The sequence below is a fragment of the Rhodnius prolixus genome, unplaced genomic scaffold, assembly GCF_049639745.1.
Source record: "Rhodnius prolixus isolate KJV_2025 unplaced genomic scaffold, Rpr scaffold_15, whole genome shotgun sequence".
NCBI lineage: Eukaryota > Metazoa > Arthropoda > Insecta > Hemiptera > Reduviidae > Rhodnius > Rhodnius prolixus.
The window spans coordinates 7,290,957-7,312,679 of NW_027411605.1; positions in this window are offsets into that span (position 1 = coordinate 7,290,957).

Genomic DNA, 21,723 nt, shown 5'->3' on the forward strand with positions numbered 1-21,723 from the left:
TATAGATAAAATATAAACAAAATCTATCGAGTAGTTTACGAGATATTTGAAGTTAAACATTTCACTGTTTTAAACGAAACCAAAATTCAACTCTAAATATCTCGTTTTCTACTCGACAGATTTAAATGAAATTTTATACAATTATAGACAATAGTAGTCTCCATATATAGATAAAATATAAACAAAATCTATTGAGTGGCTTACGAGATATTTGCAGCTAAAGATTTTATTGTTTTAAGCGAAACCAAAATTCATCTCTAAATATCTCGTTTTCTACTCGACAGAATTAAATGAAATTTTACACAATTATAGACAATAGCAGTCTCCATATATAAATAAAATATAAACAAAATCTATAGAGTGGTTTACAAGATATTTGATGTTAAAAATTTATTGTTTTAAACGAAACCAAAATTCAACTCTAAATATCTCGTTTTCTACTCGACAGATTTAAATGAAATTTTATACAATTATAGATAATAGTAGTCTATATATATAGATAAAATATAAACAAAATCTATAGAGTGATTTACGTGATATTTGAAGCTAAAGATTTTATTGTTTTAAGCGAAACCAAAATTCATCTCTAAATATCTCGTTTTCTACTGGACAGAATTAAATGAAATTTTATACAATTATAGACAATAGCAGTTTCCATATATAGATAAAATTTAAACAAAATCTATCAAGTAGTTTACGAGATATTTGAAGATAAACATTTCACTGTTTTAAACGAAACCAAAATTCCACTCTAAATATCTCGTTTTCTACTCGACAGAATTAAATGAAATTTTATACAATTTTAGATAATAGTAGTCTCCATATATAGATAAAATATAAACAAAATCTATAGAGTGGCTTACGAGATATTTGAAGCTAAATATTTTATTGTTTTAAGCGAAACCAAAATTCATCTCTAAATATCTCGTTTTCTACTCGACAGAATTAAATGAAATTTTACACAATTATAGACAATAGCAGTCTCCATATATAAATAAAATATAAACAAAATCTATCGAGTGGTTTACAAGATATTTGATGTTAAAAATTTTATTGTTTTAAGCGAAACCAAAATTCATCTCTAAATATCTCGTTTTCTACTCGACAGATTTAAATGATATTTTACACAATTATAGACAATAATAGTCTCCATATATAGATAAAATATATACAAAATCTATCGAGTGGTTTACGAGATATTAGAAGTTAAACATTTAACTGTTTTAAACGAAACCAAAATTCAACTCTAAATATCTCGTTTTCTACTCGACAGATTTAAATGAAATTTTATACAATTATAGACAATAGTAGTCTCCATATATAGATAAAATATAAACAAAATCTATAGAGTGATTTACGAGATATTTGAAGCTAAAAATTTTATTGTTTTAAGCGAAACCAAAATTCATCTCTAAATATCTCGTTTTCTACTGGACAGAATTAAATAAAATTTTATACAATTATAGACAATAGTAGTCTCCATATATAGATAAAATATAAACAAAATCTATCGAGTAGTTTACGAGATATTTGAAGTTAAACATTTCACTGTTTTAAACGAAACCAAAATTCAACTCTAAATATCTCGTTTTCTACTCGACAGATTTAAATGAAATTTTATACAATTATAGACAATAGTAGTCTCCATATATAGATAAAATATAAACAAAATCTATTGAGTGGCTTACGAGATATTTGCAGCTAAAGATTTTATTGTTTTAAGCGAAACCAAAATTCATCTCTAAATATCTCGTTTTCTACTCGACAGAATTAAATGAAATTTTACACAATTATAGACAATAGCAGTCTCCATATATAAATAAAATATAAACAAAATCTATAGAGTGGTTTACAAGATATTTGATGTTAAAAATTTATTGTTTTAAGCGAAACCAAAATTCATCTCTAAATATCTCGTTTTCTACTCGACAGATTTAAATGAAATTTCATACAATTATAGACAATAGTAGTCTCCTGATATAGATAAAATATAAACAAAATCTATCGAGTAGTTTACGAGATATTCGAAGTAAAATATTTCACTGTTTTAAACGAAACCAAAATTAAACTCTAAATATCTCGTTTTCTACTCGACAGATTTAAATGAAATTTTATACAATTATAGACAATAGTAGTCTCCATATATAGATAAAATATAAACAAAATCTATCAAGTGGTTTACGTGATATTTGAAGTTAAAGATTTCACTGTTTTAAACGAAACCAAAATTAAACTCTAAATATCTCGTTTTCTACTCGACATATTTAAAAGAAATTTTACACAATTATAGACAATAGTAGTCTCCATATACAGATAAAATATGAACAAAATCTATCGAGTGGTTTACGTGATATTTGAAGTTAAAGATTTCACTGTTTTAAACGAAACTAAAATTAAACTCTAAATATCTCGTTTTCTACTCGACAGAATTAAATGAAATTTTATACAATTATAGATAATAGTAGTCTATATATATAGATAAAATATAAACAAAATCTATAGAGTGATTTACGTGATATTTGAAGCTAAAGATTTTATTGTTTTAAGCGAAACCAAAATTCATCTCTAAATATCTCGTTTTCTACTAGACAGAATTAAATGAAATTTTATACAATTATAGACAATAGCAGTTTCCATATATAGATAAAATTTAAACAAAATCTATCAAGTAGTTTACGAGATATTTGAAGATAAACATTTCACTGTTTTAAACGAAACCAAAATTCCACTCTAAATATCTCGTTTTCTACTCGACAGAATTAAATGAAATTTTATACAATTTTAGATAATAGTAGTCTCCATATATAGATAAAATATAAACAAAATCTATAGAGTGGCTTACGAGATATTTGAAGCTAAATATTTTATTGTTTTAAGCGAAACCAAAATTCATCTCTAAATATCTCGTTTTCTACTCGACAGAATTAAATGAAATTTTACACAATTATAGACAATAGTAGTCTCCATATATAGATAAAATATAAACAAAATCTATAGAGTGATTTACGAGATATTTGAAGCTAAAAATTTTATTGTTTTAAGCGAAACCAAAATTCATCTCTAAATATCTCGTTTTCTACTGGACAGAATTAAATAAAATTTTATACAATTATAGACAATAGTAGTCTCCATATATAGATAAAATATAAACAAAATCTATCGAGTAGTTTACGAGATATTTGAAGTTAAACATTTCACTGTTTTAAACGAAACCAAAATTCAACTCTAAATATCTCGTTTTCTACTCGACAGATTTAAATGAAATTTTATACAATTATAGACAATAGTAGTCTCCATATATAGATAAAATATAAACAAAATCTATTGAGTGGCTTACGAGATATTTGCAGCTAAAGATTTTATTGTTTTAAGCGAAACCAAAATTCATCTCTAAATATCTCGTTTTCTACTCGACAGAATTAAATGAAATTTTACACAATTATAGACAATAGCAGTCTCCATATATAAATAAAATATAAACAAAATCTATAGAGTGGTTTACAAGATATTTGATGTTAAAAATTTATTGTTTTAAGCGAAACCAAAATTCATCTCTAAATATCTCGTTTTCTACTCGACAGATTTAAATGAAATTTCATACAATTATAGACAATAGTAGTCTCCTGATATAGATAAAATATAAACAAAATCTATCGAGTAGTTTACGAGATATTCGAAGTAAAATATTTCACTGTTTTAAACGAAACCAAAATTAAACTCTAAATATCTCGTTTTCTACTCGACAGATTTAAATGAAATTTTATACAATTATAGACAATAGTAGTCTCCATATATAGATAAAATATAAACAAAATCTAACAAGTGGTTTACGTGATATTTGAAGTTAAAGATTTCACTGTTTTAAACGAAACCAAAATTAAACTCTAAATATCTCGTTTTCTACTCGACATATTTAAAAGAAATTTTACACAATTATAGACAATAGTAGTCTCCATATACAGATAAAATATGAACAAAATCTATCGAGTGGTTTACGTGATATTTGAAGTTAAAGATTTCACTGTTTTAAACGAAACTAAAATTAAACTCTAAATATCTCGTTTTCTACTCGACAGAATTAAATGAAATTTTATACAATTATAGATAATAGTAGTCTATATATATAGATAAAATATAAACAAAATCTATAGAGTGATTTACGTGATATTTGAAGCTAAAGATTTTATTGTTTTAAGCGAAACCAAAATTCATCTCTAAATATCTCGTTTTCTACTAGACAGAATTAAATGAAATTTTATACAATTATAGACAATAGCAGTTTCCATATATAGATAAAATTTAAACAAAATCTATCAAGTAGTTTACGAGATATTTGAAGATAAACATTTCACTGTTTTAAACGAAACCAAAATTCCACTCTAAATATCTCGTTTTCTACTCGACAGAATTAAATGAAATTTTATACAATTTTAGATAATAGTAGTCTCCATATATAGATAAAATATAAACAAAATCTATAGAGTGGCTTACGAGATATTTGAAGCTAAATATTTTATTGTTTTAAGCGAAACCAAAATTCATCTCTAAATATCTCGTTTTCTACTCGACAGAATTAAATGAAATTTTACACAATTATAGACAATAGCAGTCTCCATATATAAATAAAATATAAACAAAATCTATCGAGTGGTTTACAAGATATTTGATGTTAAAAATTTTATTGTTTTAAGCGAAACCAAAATTCATCTCTAAATATCTCGTTTTCTACTCGACAGATTTAAATGATATTTTATACAATTATAGACAATAATAGTCTCCATATATAGATAAAATATATACAAAATCTATCGAGTGGTTTACGAGATATTAGAAGTTAAACATTTAACTGTTTTAAACGAAACCAAAATTCAACTCTAAATATCTCGTTTTCTACTCGACAGATTTAAATGAAATTTTATACAATTATAGACAATAGTAGTCTCCATATATAGATAAAATATAAACAAAATCTATAGAGTGATTTACGAGATATTTGAAGCTAAAAATTTTATTGTTTTAAGCGAAACCAAAATTCATCTCTAAATATCTCGTTTTCTACTGGACAGAATTAAATGAAATTTTATACAATTATAGACAATAGTAGTCTCCATATATAGATAAAATATAAACAAAATCTATCGAGTAGTTTACGAGATATTTGAAGTTAAACATTTCACTGTTTTAAACGAAACCAAAATTCAACTCTAAATATCTCGTTTTCTACTTGACAGATTTAAATGAAATTTTATACAATTATAGACAATAGTAGTCTCCATATATAGATAAAATATAAACAAAATCTATTGAGTGGCTTACGAGATATTTGCAGCTAAAGATTTTATTGTTTTAAGCGAAACCAAAATTCATCTCTAAATATCTCGTTTTCTACTCGACAGAATTAAATGAAATTTTACACAATTATAGACAATAGCAGTCTCCATATATAAATAAAATATAAACAAAATCTATAGAGTGGTTTACAAGATATTTGATGTTAAAAATTTATTGTTTTAAGCGAAACCAAAATTCATCTCTAAATATCTCGTTTTCTACTCGACAGATTTAAATGATATTTCATACAATTATAGACAATAGTAGTCTCCTGATATAGATAAAATATAAACAAAATCTATTGAGTAGTTTACGAGATATTCGAAGTTAAACATTTCACTGTTTTAAACGAAACCAAAATTCAACTCTAAATATCTCGTTTTCTACTCGACAGATTTAAATGAAATTTTATACAATTATAGACTATAGTAGTCTCCATATATAGATAAAATATATACAAAATCTATCGAGTGGTTTACGAGATATTAGAAGTTAAACATTTAACTGTTTTAAACGAAACCAAAATTCAACTCTAAATATCTCGTTTTCTACTCGATAGATTTAAATGAAATTTTATACAATTATAGACAATAGTAGTCTCCATATATAGATAAAATATATACAAAATTTATCAAATGGTTTACGAGATATTTGAAGTTAAACATTTCACTGTTTTAAACGATACCAAACTTCAACTCTAAATATCTCGTTTTCTACTCGACAGATTTAAATGAAATTTTATACAATTATAGACAATAGTAGTCTCCATATATAGATAAAATATAAACAAAATCTATAGAGTGATTTACGAGATATTTGAAGCTAAAAATTTTATTGTTTTAAGCGAAACCAAAATTCATCTCTAAATATCTCGTTTTCTACTGGACAGAATTAAATGAAATTTTATACAATTATAGACAATAGTAGTCTCCATATATAGATAAAATATAAACAAAATCTATCGAGTAGTTTACGAGATATTTGAAGTTAAACATTTCACTGTTTTAAACGAAACCAAAATTCAACTCTAAATATCTCGTTTTCTACTCGACAGATTTAAATGAAATTTTATACAATTATAGACAATAGTAGTCTCCATATATAGATAAAATATAAACAAAATCTATTGAGTGGCTTACGAGATATTTGCAGCTAAAGATTTTATTGTTTTAAGCGAAACCAAAATTCATCTCTAAATATCTCGTTTTCTACTCGACAGAATTAAATGAAATTTTACACAATTATAGACAATAGCAGTCTCCATATATAAATAAAATATAAACAAAATCTATAGAGTGGTTTACAAGATATTTGATGTTAAAAATTTATTGTTTTAAGCGAAACCAAAATTCATCTCTAAATATCTCGTTTTCTACTCGACAGATTTAAATGAAATTTCATACAATTATAGACAATAGTAGTCTCCTGATATAGATAAAATATAAACAAAATCTATCGAGTAGTTTACGAGATATTCGAAGTTAAACATTTCACTGTTTTAAACGAAACCAAAATTCAACTCTAAATATCTCGTTTTCTACTCGACAGATTTAAATGAAATTTTATACAATTATAGACTATAGTAGTCTCCATATATAGATAAAATATATACAAAATCTATCGAGTGGTTTACGAGATATTAGAAGTTAAACATTTAACTGTTTTAAACGAAACCAAAATTCAACTCTAAATATCTCGTTTTCTACTCGATAGATTTAAATGAAATTTTATACAATTATAGACAATAGTAGTCTCCATATATAGATAAAATATATACAAAATTTATCAAATGGTTTACGAGATATTTGAAGTTAAACATTTCACTGTTTTAAACGATACCAAACTTCAACTCCAAATATCTCGTTTTCTACTCGACAGATTTAAATGAAATTTTATACAATTATAGACAATAGTAGTCTCCATATATAGATAAAATATAAACAAAATCTATTGAGTGGTTTACGTGATATTTGAAGTTAAAGATTTCACTGTTTTAAACGAAACCAAAATTAAACTCTAAATATCTCGTTTTCTACTCGACAGAATTAAATGAAATTTTATACAATTATAGATAATAGTAGTCTCCATATATAGATAAAATATAAACAAAATCTATAGAGTGATTTACGAGATATTTGAAGCTAAAGATTTTATTGTTTTAAGCGAAACCAAAATTCATCTCTAAATATCTCGTTTTCTACTGGACAGAATTAAATGAAATTTTACACAATTATAGACAATAGCAGTCTCCATATATAGATAAAATATAAACAAAATCTATCAAGTAGTTTACGAGATATTTGAAGTTAAACATTTCACTGTTTTAAACGAAACCAAAATTCAACTCCAAATATCTCGTTTCCAAACAACAGAATTAAATGAAATTTTATACAATTATAGATAATAGTAGTCTCTATATATAAATAAAATATAAACAAAATCTATCGAGTGGTTTACAGGATATTTGAAATTTAAAATTTTATTGTTTTAGGCGAAACCAAAATTCATCTCTAAATATCTCGTTTTCTACTCGACAGATTTAAATGATATTTTATACAATTATAGACAATAGTAGTCTCCATATATAAATAAAATATAAACAAAATCTATCAAGTAGTTTACGAGACATTTGAAGTTAAAGATTTCACTGTTTTAAACGAAACCAAAATTCAACTCCAAATATCTCGTTTTCTACTCGACAGAATTAAATGAAATTTTATACAATTATAGATAATAGTAGTCTCCATATATAAATAAAATATAAACAAAATCTATCAAGTAGTTTACGAGATATTTGAAGTTAAAGATTTCACTGTTTTAAACGAAACCAAAATTTAACTCCAAATATCTCGTTTTCTACTCGACAGAATTAAATGAAATTTTATACAATTATAGATAATAGTAGTCTCCATATATAAATAAAATATAAACAAAATCTATCGAGTGGTTTACAAGATATTTAAAATTAAAAATTTTATTGTTGTAGGCGAAACCAAAATTCATCTCTAAATATCTCGTTTTCTGCTCGACAGATTTAAATGATATTTTATAAAATTATAGACAATAGTAGTCTCCATATATAGATAAAGTATAAACAAAATCTATCGAGTAGTTTACGAGATATTTGAAGTTAAACATTTCACTGTTTTAAACGAAACCAAAATTCAACTCTAAATATCTCGTTTTCTACTTAACAGATTTAAATGAAATTTTATACAATTATAGACAATAGTAGTCTCCATATATAGATAAAATATAAACAAAATCTATAGAGTGGCTTACGAGATATTTGAAGCTAAAGATTTTATTGTTTTAAGCGAAACCAAAATTCATCTCTAAATATCTCGTTTTCTACTCGACAGAATTAAATGAAATTTTACACAATTATGGACAATAGCAGTCTCCATATATAAATAAAATATAAACAAAATCTATCGAGTGGTTTACAAGATATTTGATGTTAAAAATTTATTGTTTTAAGCGAAACCAAAATACATCTCTAAATATCTCGTTTTCTACTCGACAGATTTAAATGAAATTTCATACAATTATAGACAATAGCAGTCTCCTGATATAGATAAAATATAAACAAAATCTATCGAGTAGTTTACGAGATATTTGAAGTTAAACATTTCACTGTTTTAAACGAAACCAAAATTCAACTCTAAATATCTCGTTTTCTACTCGACAGATTTAAATGATATTTTATACAATTATAGACAATAGTAGTCTCCATATATAGTTAAAATATAAACAAAATCTATCGAGTAGTTTACGAGATATTTGAAGTTAAACATTTCACTGTTTTAAACGAAACCAAAATTCAACTCTAAATCTCGTTTTCTACTCGACAGATTTAAATGAAATTTTATACAATTATAGACAATAGTAGTCCCCATATATAGATAAAATATATACAAAATCTATTGAGTGGTTTACGAGATATTAGAAGTTAAACATTTCACTGTTTTAAACGAATCAAAAATTCCACTTTAAATATCTCGTTTTCTACTCGACAGAATTAAATGAAATTTTATACAATTATAGATAATAGTAGTCTCCATATATAGATAAAATATAAACAAAATCTATAGAGTGATTTACGAGATATTTGAAGCTAAAGATTTTATTGTTTTAGGCGAAACCAAAATTCATCTCTTAATATCTTGTTTTCTACTCGACAGATTTAAATGATATTTTATACAATTATAGACAATAGTAGTCTCCATATATAGATAAAATATTAACAAAATCTATCGAGTAGTTTACGAGATATTTGAAGTTAAACATTTCACTGTTTTAAACGAAACCAAAATTCAACTCTAAATATCTCGTTTTCCAATCGACAGATTTAAATGAAATTTTACACAATTATAGACAATAGTAGTCTCCATATATAGATAAAATATAAACAAAATCTATAGAGTGGCTTACGAGATATTTGAAGCTATAGATTTTATTGTTTTAAGCGAAACCAAAATTCATCTCTAAATATCTCGTTTTCTACTCGACAGAATTAAATAAAATTTTACACAATTATAGACAAACGTAGTCTCCATATATAGATAAAATATAAAAAAAATCTATAGAGTGGTTTCCGAGATATTTGAAGCTATAGATTTTATTGTTTTAAGCGAAACCAAAATTCATCTCTAAATATCTCGTTTTCTACTCGACACAATTAAATGAAATTTTATACAATTATAGACAATAGTAGTCTCCATATATAGATAAAATAAAAAACAACATCTATCGACTGGTTTATGTGATATTTGAAGTTAAAGATTTCACTGTTTTAAACGAAACCAAAATTAAACTCTAAATATCTCGTTTTCTACTCGACAGAATAAAATGAAATTTTGCACAATTATAGACAATAGTTGTCTCCATATATAGATAAAATATTATCAAAATCTATCGAGTGGTTTACAAGATATTTGAAGTTAAAAATTTTATTGTTTTAAGCGAAACCAAAATTCATCTCTAAATATCTCGTTTTCTACTCGACAGATTTAAATGAAATTTTATACAATTATAGACAATAGTAGTGTCCATATATAGATAAAATATAAACAAAATCTATCGAGTAGTTTACGAGATATTTGAAGTTAAAAATTTTATTGTTTTAAGCGAAACCAAAATTCATCTCTAAATATCTCGTTTTCTACTCGACATATTTAAAAGAAATTTTACACAATTATAGACAATAGTAGTCTCCATATACAGATAAAATATGAACAAAATCTATCGAGTAGTTTACGAGATATTTGAAGTTAAACATTTCACTGTTTTAAACGAAACCAAAATTCAACTCTAAATATCTCGTTTTCTACTCGACAGATTAAAATGAAATTTTACACAATTATAGACAATAGTAGTCTCCATATATAGATAAAATATAAACAAAATCTATCGAGAAGTTTACGAGATATTTGAAGTTAAACATTTCACTGTTTTAAACGAAAAAAAAATTCAACTCTGAATATCTCGTTTTCTACTCGACAGATTTAAATGAAATTTTATACAATTATAGACAATAGTAGTCTCCATATATAGATAAAATATAAACAAAATCTATTGAGTAGTTTACGAGATATTTGAAGTTAAAAATTTTATTGTTTTAAGCGAAACCAAAATTCATCTCTAAATATCTCGTTTTCTACTCGACATATTTAAAAGAAATTTTACACAATTATAGACAATAGTAGTCTCCATATACAGATAAAATATGAACAAAATCTATCGAGTAGTTTACGAGATATTTGAAGTTAAACATTTCACTGTTTTAAACGAAACCAAAATTCAACTCTAAATATCTCGTTTTCTACTCGACAGATTTAAATGAAATTTTATACAATTATAGACAATAGTAGTCTCCATATATAGATAAAATATAAACAAAATCTATCGAGTGGTTTACGTGATATTTGAAGTTAAAGATTTCACTGTTTTAAACGAAACCAAAATTAAACTCTAAATATCTCGTTTTCTACTCGACAGAATTAAATGAAATTTTATACAATTATAGATAATAGTAGTCTCCATATATAGATAAAATATAAACAAAATCTATAGAGTGATTTACGAGATATTTGAAGCTAAAGATTTCACTGTTTTAAACGAAACCAAAATTCAACTCAAAATATCTCGTTTTTTACTCGACAGAATTAAATGAAATTTTATACAATTATATATAATAGTGGTCTCCATATATAGATATATATAAACAAAATCTATCGAGAAGTTTACGAGATATTTGAAGTTAAACATTTCACTGTTTTAAACGAAACCAAAATTCAACTCTGAATATCTCGTTTTCTACTCGACAGATTTAAATGAAATTTTATACAATTATAGACAATAGTAGTCTCCATATATAGATAAAATATAAACAAAATCTATCAAGTAGTTTACGAGATATTTGAAGTTAAACATTTATTGTTTTAAGCGAAACCAAAATTCATCTCTAAATATCTCGTTTTCTACTCGACAGATTTAAATGAAATTTCATACAATTATAGACAATAGTAGTCTCCTGATATAGATAAAATATAAACAAAATCTATCGAGTAGTTTACGAGATATTCGAAGTTAAACATTTCACTGTTTTAAAAGAAACCAAAATTCAACTCTAAATATCTCGTTTTCTACTCGACAGATTTAAATGAAATTTTATACAATTATAGACTATAGTAGTCTCCATATATAGATAAAATATATACAAAATCTATCGAGTGGTTTACGAGATATTAGAAGTTAAACATTTAACTGTTTTAAACGAAACCAAAATTCAACTCTAAATATCTCGTTTTCTACTCGATAGATTTAAATGAAATTTTATACAATTATAGACAATAGTAGTCTCCATATATAGATAAAATATATACAAAATTTATCAAATGGTTTACGAGATATTTGAAGTTAAACATTTCACTGTTTTAAACGATACCAAACTTCAACTCCAAATATCTCGTTTTCTACTCGACAGATTTAAATGAAATTTTATACAATTATAGACAATAGTAGTCTCCATATATAGATAAAATATAAACAAAATCTATCGAGTGGTTTACGTGATATTTGAAGTTAAAGATTTCACTGTTTTAAACGAAACCAAAATTAAACTCTAAATATCTCGTTTTCTACTCGACAGAATTAAATGAAATTTTATACAATTATAGATAATAGTAGTCTCCATATATAGATAAAATATAAACAAAATCTATAGAGTGATTTACGAGATATTTGAAGCTAAAGATTTTATTGTTTTAAGCGAAACCAAAATTCATCTCTAAATATCTCGTTTTCTACTGGACAGAATTAAATGAAATTTTACACAATTATAGACAATAGCAGTCTCCATATATAGATAAAATATAAACAAAATCTATCAAGTAGTTTACGAGATATTTGAAGTTAAACATTTCACTGTTTTAAACGAAACCAAAATTCAACTCCAAATATCTCGTTTCCAAACAACAGAATTAAATGAAATTTTATACAATTATAGATAATAGTAGTCTCTATATATAAATAAAATATAAACAAAATCTATCGAGTGGTTTACAGGATATTTGAAATTTAAAATTTTATTGTTTTAGGCGAAACCAAAATTCATCTCTAAATATCTCGTTTTCTACTCGACAGATTTAAATGATATTTTATACAATTATAGACAATAGTAGTCTCCATATATAAATAAAATATAAACAAAATCTATCAAGTAGTTTACGAGACATTTGAAGTTAAAGATTTCACTGTTTTAAACGAAACCAAAATTCAACTCCAAATATCTCGTTTTCTACTCGACAGAATTAAATGAAATTTTATACAATTATAGATAATAGTAGTCTCCATATATAAATAAAATATAAACAAAATCTATCAAGTAGTTTACGAGATATTTGAAGTTAAAGATTTCACTGTTTTAAACGAAACCAAAATTTAACTCCAAATATCTCGTTTTCTACTCGACAGAATTAAATGAAATTTTATACAATTATAGATAATAGTAGTCTCCATATATAAATAAAATATAAACAAAATCTATCGAGTGGTTTACAAGATATTTAAAATTAAAAATTTTATTGTTTTAGGCGAAACCAAAATTCATCTCTAAATATCTCGTTTTCTGCTCGACAGATTTAAATGATATTTTATAAAATTATAGACAATAGTAGTCTCCATATATAGATAAAGTATAAACAAAATCTATCGAGTAGTTTACGAGATATTTGAAGTTAAACATTTCACTGTTTTAAACGAAACCAAAATTCAACTCTAAATATCTCGTTTTCTACTTAACAGATTTAAATGAAATTTTATACAATTATAGACAATAGTAGTCTCCATATATAGATAAAATATAAACAAAATCTATAGAGTGGCTTACGAGATATTTGAAGCTAAAGATTTTATTGTTTTAAGCGAAACCAAAATTCATCTCTAAATATCTCGTTTTCTACTCGACAGAATTAAATGAAATTTTACACAATTATGGACAATAGCAGTCTCCATATATAAATAAAATATAAACAAAATCTATCGAGTGGTTTACAAGATATTTGATGTTAAAAATTTATTGTTTTAAGCGAAACCAAAATACATCTCTAAATATCTCGTTTTCTACTCGACAGATTTAAATGAAATTTCATACAATTATAGACAATAGCAGTCTCCTGATATAGATAAAATATAAACAAAATCTATCGAGTAGTTTACGAGATATTTGAAGTTAAACATTTCACTGTTTTAAACGAAACCAAAATTCAACTCTAAATATCTCGTTTTCTACTCGACAGATTTAAATGATATTTTATACAATTATAGACAATAGTAGTCTCCATATATAGTTAAAATATAAACAAAATCTATCGAGTAGTTTACGAGATATTTGAAGTTAAACATTTCACTGTTTTAAACGAAACCAAAATTTAACTCTAAATCTCGTTTTCTACTCGACAGATTTAAATGAAATTTTATACAATTATAGACAATAGTAGTCCCCATATATAGATAAAATATATACAAAATCTATTGAGTGGTTTACGAGATATTAGAAGTTAAACATTTCACTGTTTTAAACGAATCAAAAATTCCACTTTAAATATCTCGTTTTCTACTCGACAGAATTAAATGAAATTTTATACAATTATAGATAATAGTAGTCTCCATATATAGATAAAATATAAACAAAATCTATAGAGTGATTTACGAGATATTTGAAGCTAAAGATTTTATTGTTTTAGGCGAAACCAAAATTCATCTCTTAATATCTCGTTTTCTACTCGACAGATTTAAATGATATTTTATACAATTATAGACAATAGTAGTCTCCATATATAGATAAAATATTAACAAAATCTATCGAGTAGTTTACGAGATATTTGAAGTTAAACATTTCACTGTTTTAAACGAAACCAAAATTCAACTCTAAATATCTCGTTTTCCAATCGACAGATTTAAATGAAATTTTACACAATTATAGACAATAGTAGTCTCCATATATAGATAAAATATAAACAAAATCTATAGAGTGGCTTACGAGATATTTGAAGCTATAGATTTTATTGTTTTAAGCGAAACCAAAATTCATCTCTAAATATCTCGTTTTCTACTCGACAGAATTAAATAAAATTTTACACAATTATAGACAAACGTAGTCTCCATATATAGATAAAATATAAAAAAAATCTATAGAGTGGTTTCCGAGATATTTGAAGCTATAGATTTTATTGTTTTAAGCGAAACCAAAATTCATCTCTAAATATCTCGTTTTCTACTCGACACAATTAAATGAAATTTTATACAATTATAGACAATAGTAGTCTCCATATATAGATAAAATAAAAAACAACATCTATCGACTGGTTTATGTGATATTTGAAGTTAAAGATTTCACTGTTTTAAACGAAACCAAAATTAAACTCTAAATATCTCGTTTTCTACTCGACAGAATAAAATGAAATTTTGCACAATTATAGACAATAGTTGTCTCCATATATAGATAAAATATTATCAAAATCTATCGAGTGGTTTACAAGATATTTGAAGTTAAAAATTTTATTGTTTTAAGCGAAACCAAAATTCATCTCTAAATATCTCGTTTTCTACTCGACAGATTTAAATGAAATTTTATACAATTATAGACAATAGTAGTCTCCATATATAGATAAAATATAAACAAAATCTATCGAGTAGTTTACGAGATATTTGAAGTTAAAAATTTTATTGTTTTAAGCGAAACCAAAATTCATCTCTAAATATCTCGTTTTCTACTCGACATATTTAAAAGAAATTTTACACAATTATAGACAATAGTAGTCTCCATATACAGATAAAATATGAACAAAATCTATCGAGTAGTTTACGAGATATTTGAAGTTAAACATTTCACTGTTTTAAACGAAACCAAAATTCAACTCTAAATATCTCGTTTTCTACTCGACAGATTAAAATGAAATTTTACACAATTATAGACAATAGTAGTCTCCATATATAGATAAAATATAAACAAAATCTATCGAGAAGTTTACGAGATATTTGAAGTTAAACATTTCACTGTTTTAAACGAAAAAAAAATTCAACTCTGAATATCTCGTTTTCTACTCGACAGATTTAAATGAAATTTTATACAATTATAGACAATAGTAGTCTCCATATATAGATAAAATATAAACAAAATCTATTGAGTAGTTTACGAGATATTTGAAGTTAAAAATTTTATTGTTTTAAGCGAAACCAAAATTCATCTCTAAATATCTCGTTTTCTACTCGACATATTTAAAAGAAATTTTACACAATTATAGACAATAGTAGTCTCCATATACAGATAAAATATGAACAAAATCTATCGAGTAGTTTACGAGATATTTGAAGTTAAACATTTCACTGTTTTAAACGAAACCAAAATTCAACTCTAAATATCACGTTTTCTACTCGACAGATTTAAATGAAATTTTATACAATTATAGACAATAGTAGTCTCCATATATAGATAAAATATAAACAAAATCTATCGAGTGGTTTACGTGATATTTGAAGTTAAAGATTTCACTGTTTTAAACGAAACCAAAATTAAACTCTAAATATCTCGTTTTCTACTCGACAGAATTAAATGAAATTTTATACAATTATAGATAATAGTAGTCTCCATATATAGATAAAATATAAACAAAATCTATAGAGTGATTTACGAGATATTTGAAGCTAAAGATTTCACTGTTTTAAACGAAACCAAAATTCAACTCAAAATATCTCGTTTTTTACTCGACAGAATTAAATGAAATTTTATACAATTATATATAATAGTGGTCTCCATATATAGATATATATAAACAAAATCTATCGAGAAGTTTACGAGATATTTGAAGTTAAACATTTCACTTTTTTAAACGAAACCAAAATTCAACTCTGAATATCTCGTTTTCTACTCGACAGATTTAAATGAAATTTTATACAATTATAGACAATAGTAGTCTCCATATATAGATAAAATATAAACAAAATCTATCAAGTAGTTTACGAGATATTTGAAGTTAAACATTTCACTGTTTTAAATGAAACCAAAATTCAACTCCAAATATTTCGTTTTCTACTCAACAGAATTAAATGAAATTTTATACAATTATAGATAATAGTAGTCTCCATATTTAGATAAAATATTAACAAAATCTATCGAGTGGTTTACGTGATATTTGAAGTTAAAGATTTCACTGTTTTAAACGAAACCAAAATTAAACTCTAAATATCTCGTTTTCTACTCGACAGATTTAAATGAAATTTTATACAATTATAGACAATAGTAGTCTCCATATATAGATAAAATATAAACAAAATCTATCAAGTGGTTTTCGTGATATTTGAAGTTAAAGATTTCACTGTTTTAAACGAAACCAAAATTAAACTCTAAATATCTCGTTTTCTACTCGACAGAATTAAATGAAATTTTATACAATTATAGATAATAGTAGTCTCCATAAATAGATAAAATATAAACAAAATCTATCGAGTAGTTTACGAGATATTCGAAGTTAAACATTTCACTGTTTTAAACGAAACCAAAATTCAACTCTAAATATCTCGTTTTCTACTCGACAGATTTAAATGAAATTTTATACAATTATAGACTATAGTAGTCTCCATATATAGATAAGATATATACAAAATCAATCGAGTGGTTTACGAGATATTAGAAGTTAAACATTTAACTGTTTTAAACGAAACCAAAATTCAACTCTAAATATCTCGTTTTCTACTCGATAGATTTAAATGAAATTTTATACAATTATAGACAATAGTAGTCTCCATATATAGATAAAATATAAACAAAATCTATCGAGTGGTTTACGTGATATTTGAAGTTAAAGATTTCACTGTTTTAAACGAAACCAAAATTAAACTCTAAATATCTCGTTTTCTACTCGACAGATTTAAATGAAATTTTATACAATTATAGACAATAGTAGTCTCCATATATAGATAAAATATAAACAAAATCTATCAAGTGGTTTTCGTGATATTTGAAGTTAAAGATTTCACTGTTTTAAACGAAACCAAAATTAAACTCTAAATATCTCGTTTTCTACTCGACAGAATTAAATGAAATTTTATACAATTATAGATAATAGTAGTCTCCATAAATAGATAAAATATAAACAAAATCTATCGAGTAGTTTACGAGATATTCGAAGTTAAACATTTCACTGTTTTAAACGAAACCAAAATTCAACTCTAAATATCTCGTTTTCTACTCGACAGATTTAAATGAAATTTTATACAATTATAGACTATAGTAGTCTCCATATATAGATAAGATATATACAAAATCAATCGAGTGGTTTACGAGATATTAGAAGTTAAACATTTAACTGTTTTAAACGAAACCAAAATTCAACTCTAAATATCTCGTTTTCTACTCGATAGATTTAAATGAAATTTTATACAATTATAGACAATAGTAGTCTCCATATATAGATAAAATATATACAAAATTTATCAAATGGTTTACGAGATATTTGAAGTTAAACATTTCACTGTTTTAAACGATACCAAAATTAAACTCTAAATATCTCGTTTTCTACTCGACAGAATTAAATGAAATTTTATACAATTATAGATAATAGTAGTCTCCATATATAGATAAAATATAAACAAAATCTATAGAGTGATTTACGAGATATTTGAAGCTAAAGATTTCACTGTTTTAAACGAAACCAAAATTCAACTCAAAATATCTCGTTTTTTACTCGACAGAATTAAATGAAATTTTACACAATTATATATAATAGTGGTCTCCATATATAGATATATATAAACAAAATCTATCGAGAAGTTTACGAGATATTTGAAGTTAAACATTTCACTGTTTTAAACGAAACCAAAATTCAACTCTGAATATCTCGTTTTCTACTCGACAGATTTAAATGAAATTTTATACAATTATAGACAATAGTAGTCTCCATATATAGATAAAATATAAACAAAATCTATCAAGTAGTTTACGAGATATTTGAAGTTAAACATTTCACTGTTTTAAATGATACCAAAATTCAACTCCAAATATCTCGTTTTCTACTCAACAGAATTAAATGAAATTTTATACAATTATAGATAATAGTAGTCTCCATATTTAGATAAAATATAAACAAAATCTATCGAGTGGTTTACGTGATATTTAAAGTTAAAGATTTCACTGTTTTAAACGAAACCAAAATTAAACTCTAAATATCTCGTTTTCTACTCGACAGATTTAAATGAAATTTTATACAATTATAGACAATAGTAGTCTCCATATATAGATAAAATATAAACAAAATCTATCAAGTGGTTTTCGTGATATTTGAAGTTAAAGATTTCACTGTTTTAAACGAAACCAAAATTAAACTCTAAATATCTCGTTTTCTACTCGACAGAATTAAATGAAATTTTATACAATTATAGATAATAGTAGTCTCCATAAATAGATAAAATATAAACAAAATCTATCGAGTAGTTTACGAGATATTCGAAGTTAAACATTTCACTGTTTTAAACGAAACCAAAATTCAACTCTAAATATCTCGTTTTCTACTCGACAGATTTAAATGAAATTTTATACAATTATAGACTATAGTAGTCTCCATATATAGATAAGATATATACAAAATCAATCGAGTGGTTTACGAGATATTAGAAGTTAAACATTTAACTGTTTTAAACGAAACCAAAATTCAACTCTAAATATCTCGTTTTCTACTCGATAGATTTAAATGAAATTTTATACAATTATAGACAATAGTAGTCTCCATATATAGATAAAATATATACAAAATTTATCAAATGGTTTACGAGATATTTGAAGTTAAACATTTCACTGTTTTAAACGATACCAAAATTCAACTCCAAATATCTCGTTTTCTACTCGACAGATTTAAATGAAATTTTATACAATTATAGACAATAGTAGTCTCCATATATAGATAAAATATAAACAAAATCTATCGAGTGGTTTACGTGATATTTGAAGTAAAATATTTCACTGTTTTAAACGAAACCAAAATTAAACTCTAAATATCTCGTTTTCTACTCGACAGATTTAAATGAAATTTTATACAATTATAGACAATAGTAGTCTCCATATATAGATAAAATATAAACAAAATCTATCAAGTGGTTTACGTGATATTTGAAGTTAAAGATTTCACTGTTTTAAACGAAACCAAAATTAAACTCTAAATATCTCGTTTTCTACTCGACATATTTAAAAGATATTTTACACAATTATAGACAATAGTAGTCTCCATATACAGATAAAATATGAACAAAATCTATTGAGTAGTTTACGAGATATTTGAAGTTAAACATTTCACTGTTTTAAACGAAACCAAAATTCAACTCTAAATATCTCGTTTTCTACTCGACAGATTTAAATGAAATTTTACACAATTATAGACAATAGTAGTCTCCATATATAGATAAAATATAAACAAAATCTATCGAGAAGTTTACGAGATATTTGAAGTTAAACATTTCACTGTTTTAAACGAAACCAAAATTCAACTCTGAATATCTCGTTTTCTACTCGACAGATTTAAATGAAATTTTATACAATTATAGACAATAGTAGTCTCCATATATAGATAAAATATAAACAAAATCTATTGAGTAGTTTACGAGATATTTGAAGTTAAAAATTTTATTGTTTTAAGCGAAACCAAAATTCATCTCTAAATATCTCGTTTTCTACTCGACATATTTAAAAGAAATTTTACACAATTATAGACAATAGTAGTCTCCATATACAGATAAAATATGAACAAAATCTATCGAGTGGTTTACAAGATATTTAAAATTAAAAATTTTATTGTTTTAGGCGAAACCAAAATTCATCTCTAAATATCTCGTTTTCTGCTCGACAGATTTAAATGATATTTTATAAAATTATAGACAATAGTAGTCTCCATATATAGATAAAATATAAACAAAATCTATCGAGTAGTTTACGAGATATTTGAAGTTAAACATTTCACTGTTTTAAACGAAACCAAAATTCAACTCTAAATATCTCGTTTTCTACTTAACAGATTTAAATGAAATTTTATACAATTATAGACAATAGTAGTCTCCATATATAGATAAAATATAAACAAAATCTATAGAGTGGCTTACGAGATATTTGAAGCTAAAGATTTTATTGTTTTAAGCGAAACCAAAATTCATCTCTAAATATCTCGTTTTCTACTCGACAGAATTAAATGAAATTTTACACAATTATGGACAATAGCAGTCTCCATATATAGATAAAATATAAACAAAATCTATCGAGTGGTTTACAAGATATTTGATGTTAAAAATTTATTGTTTTAAGCGAAACCAAAATACATCTCTAAATATCTCGTTTTCTACTCGACAGATTTAAATGAAATTTCATACAATTATAGACAATAGCAGTCTCCTGATATAGATAAAATATAAACAAAATCTATCGAGTAGTTTACGAGATATTTGAAGTTAAACATTTCACTGTTTTAAACGAAACCAAAATTCAACTCTAAATATCTCGTTTTCTACTCGACAGATTTAAATGATATTTTATACAATTATAGACAATAGTAGTCTCCATATATAGTTAAAATATAAACAAAATCTATCGAGTAGTTTACGAGATATTTGAAGTTAAACATTTCACTGTTTTAAACGAAACCAAAATTCAACTCTAAATCTCGTTTTCTACTCGACAGATTTAAATGAAAATTTATACAATTATAGACAATAGTAGTCCCCATATATAGATAAAATATATACAAAATCTATTGAGTGGTTTACGAGATATTAGAAGTTAAACATTTCACTGTTTTAAACGAATCAAAAATTCCACTTTAAATATCTCGTTTTCTACTCGACAGAATTAAA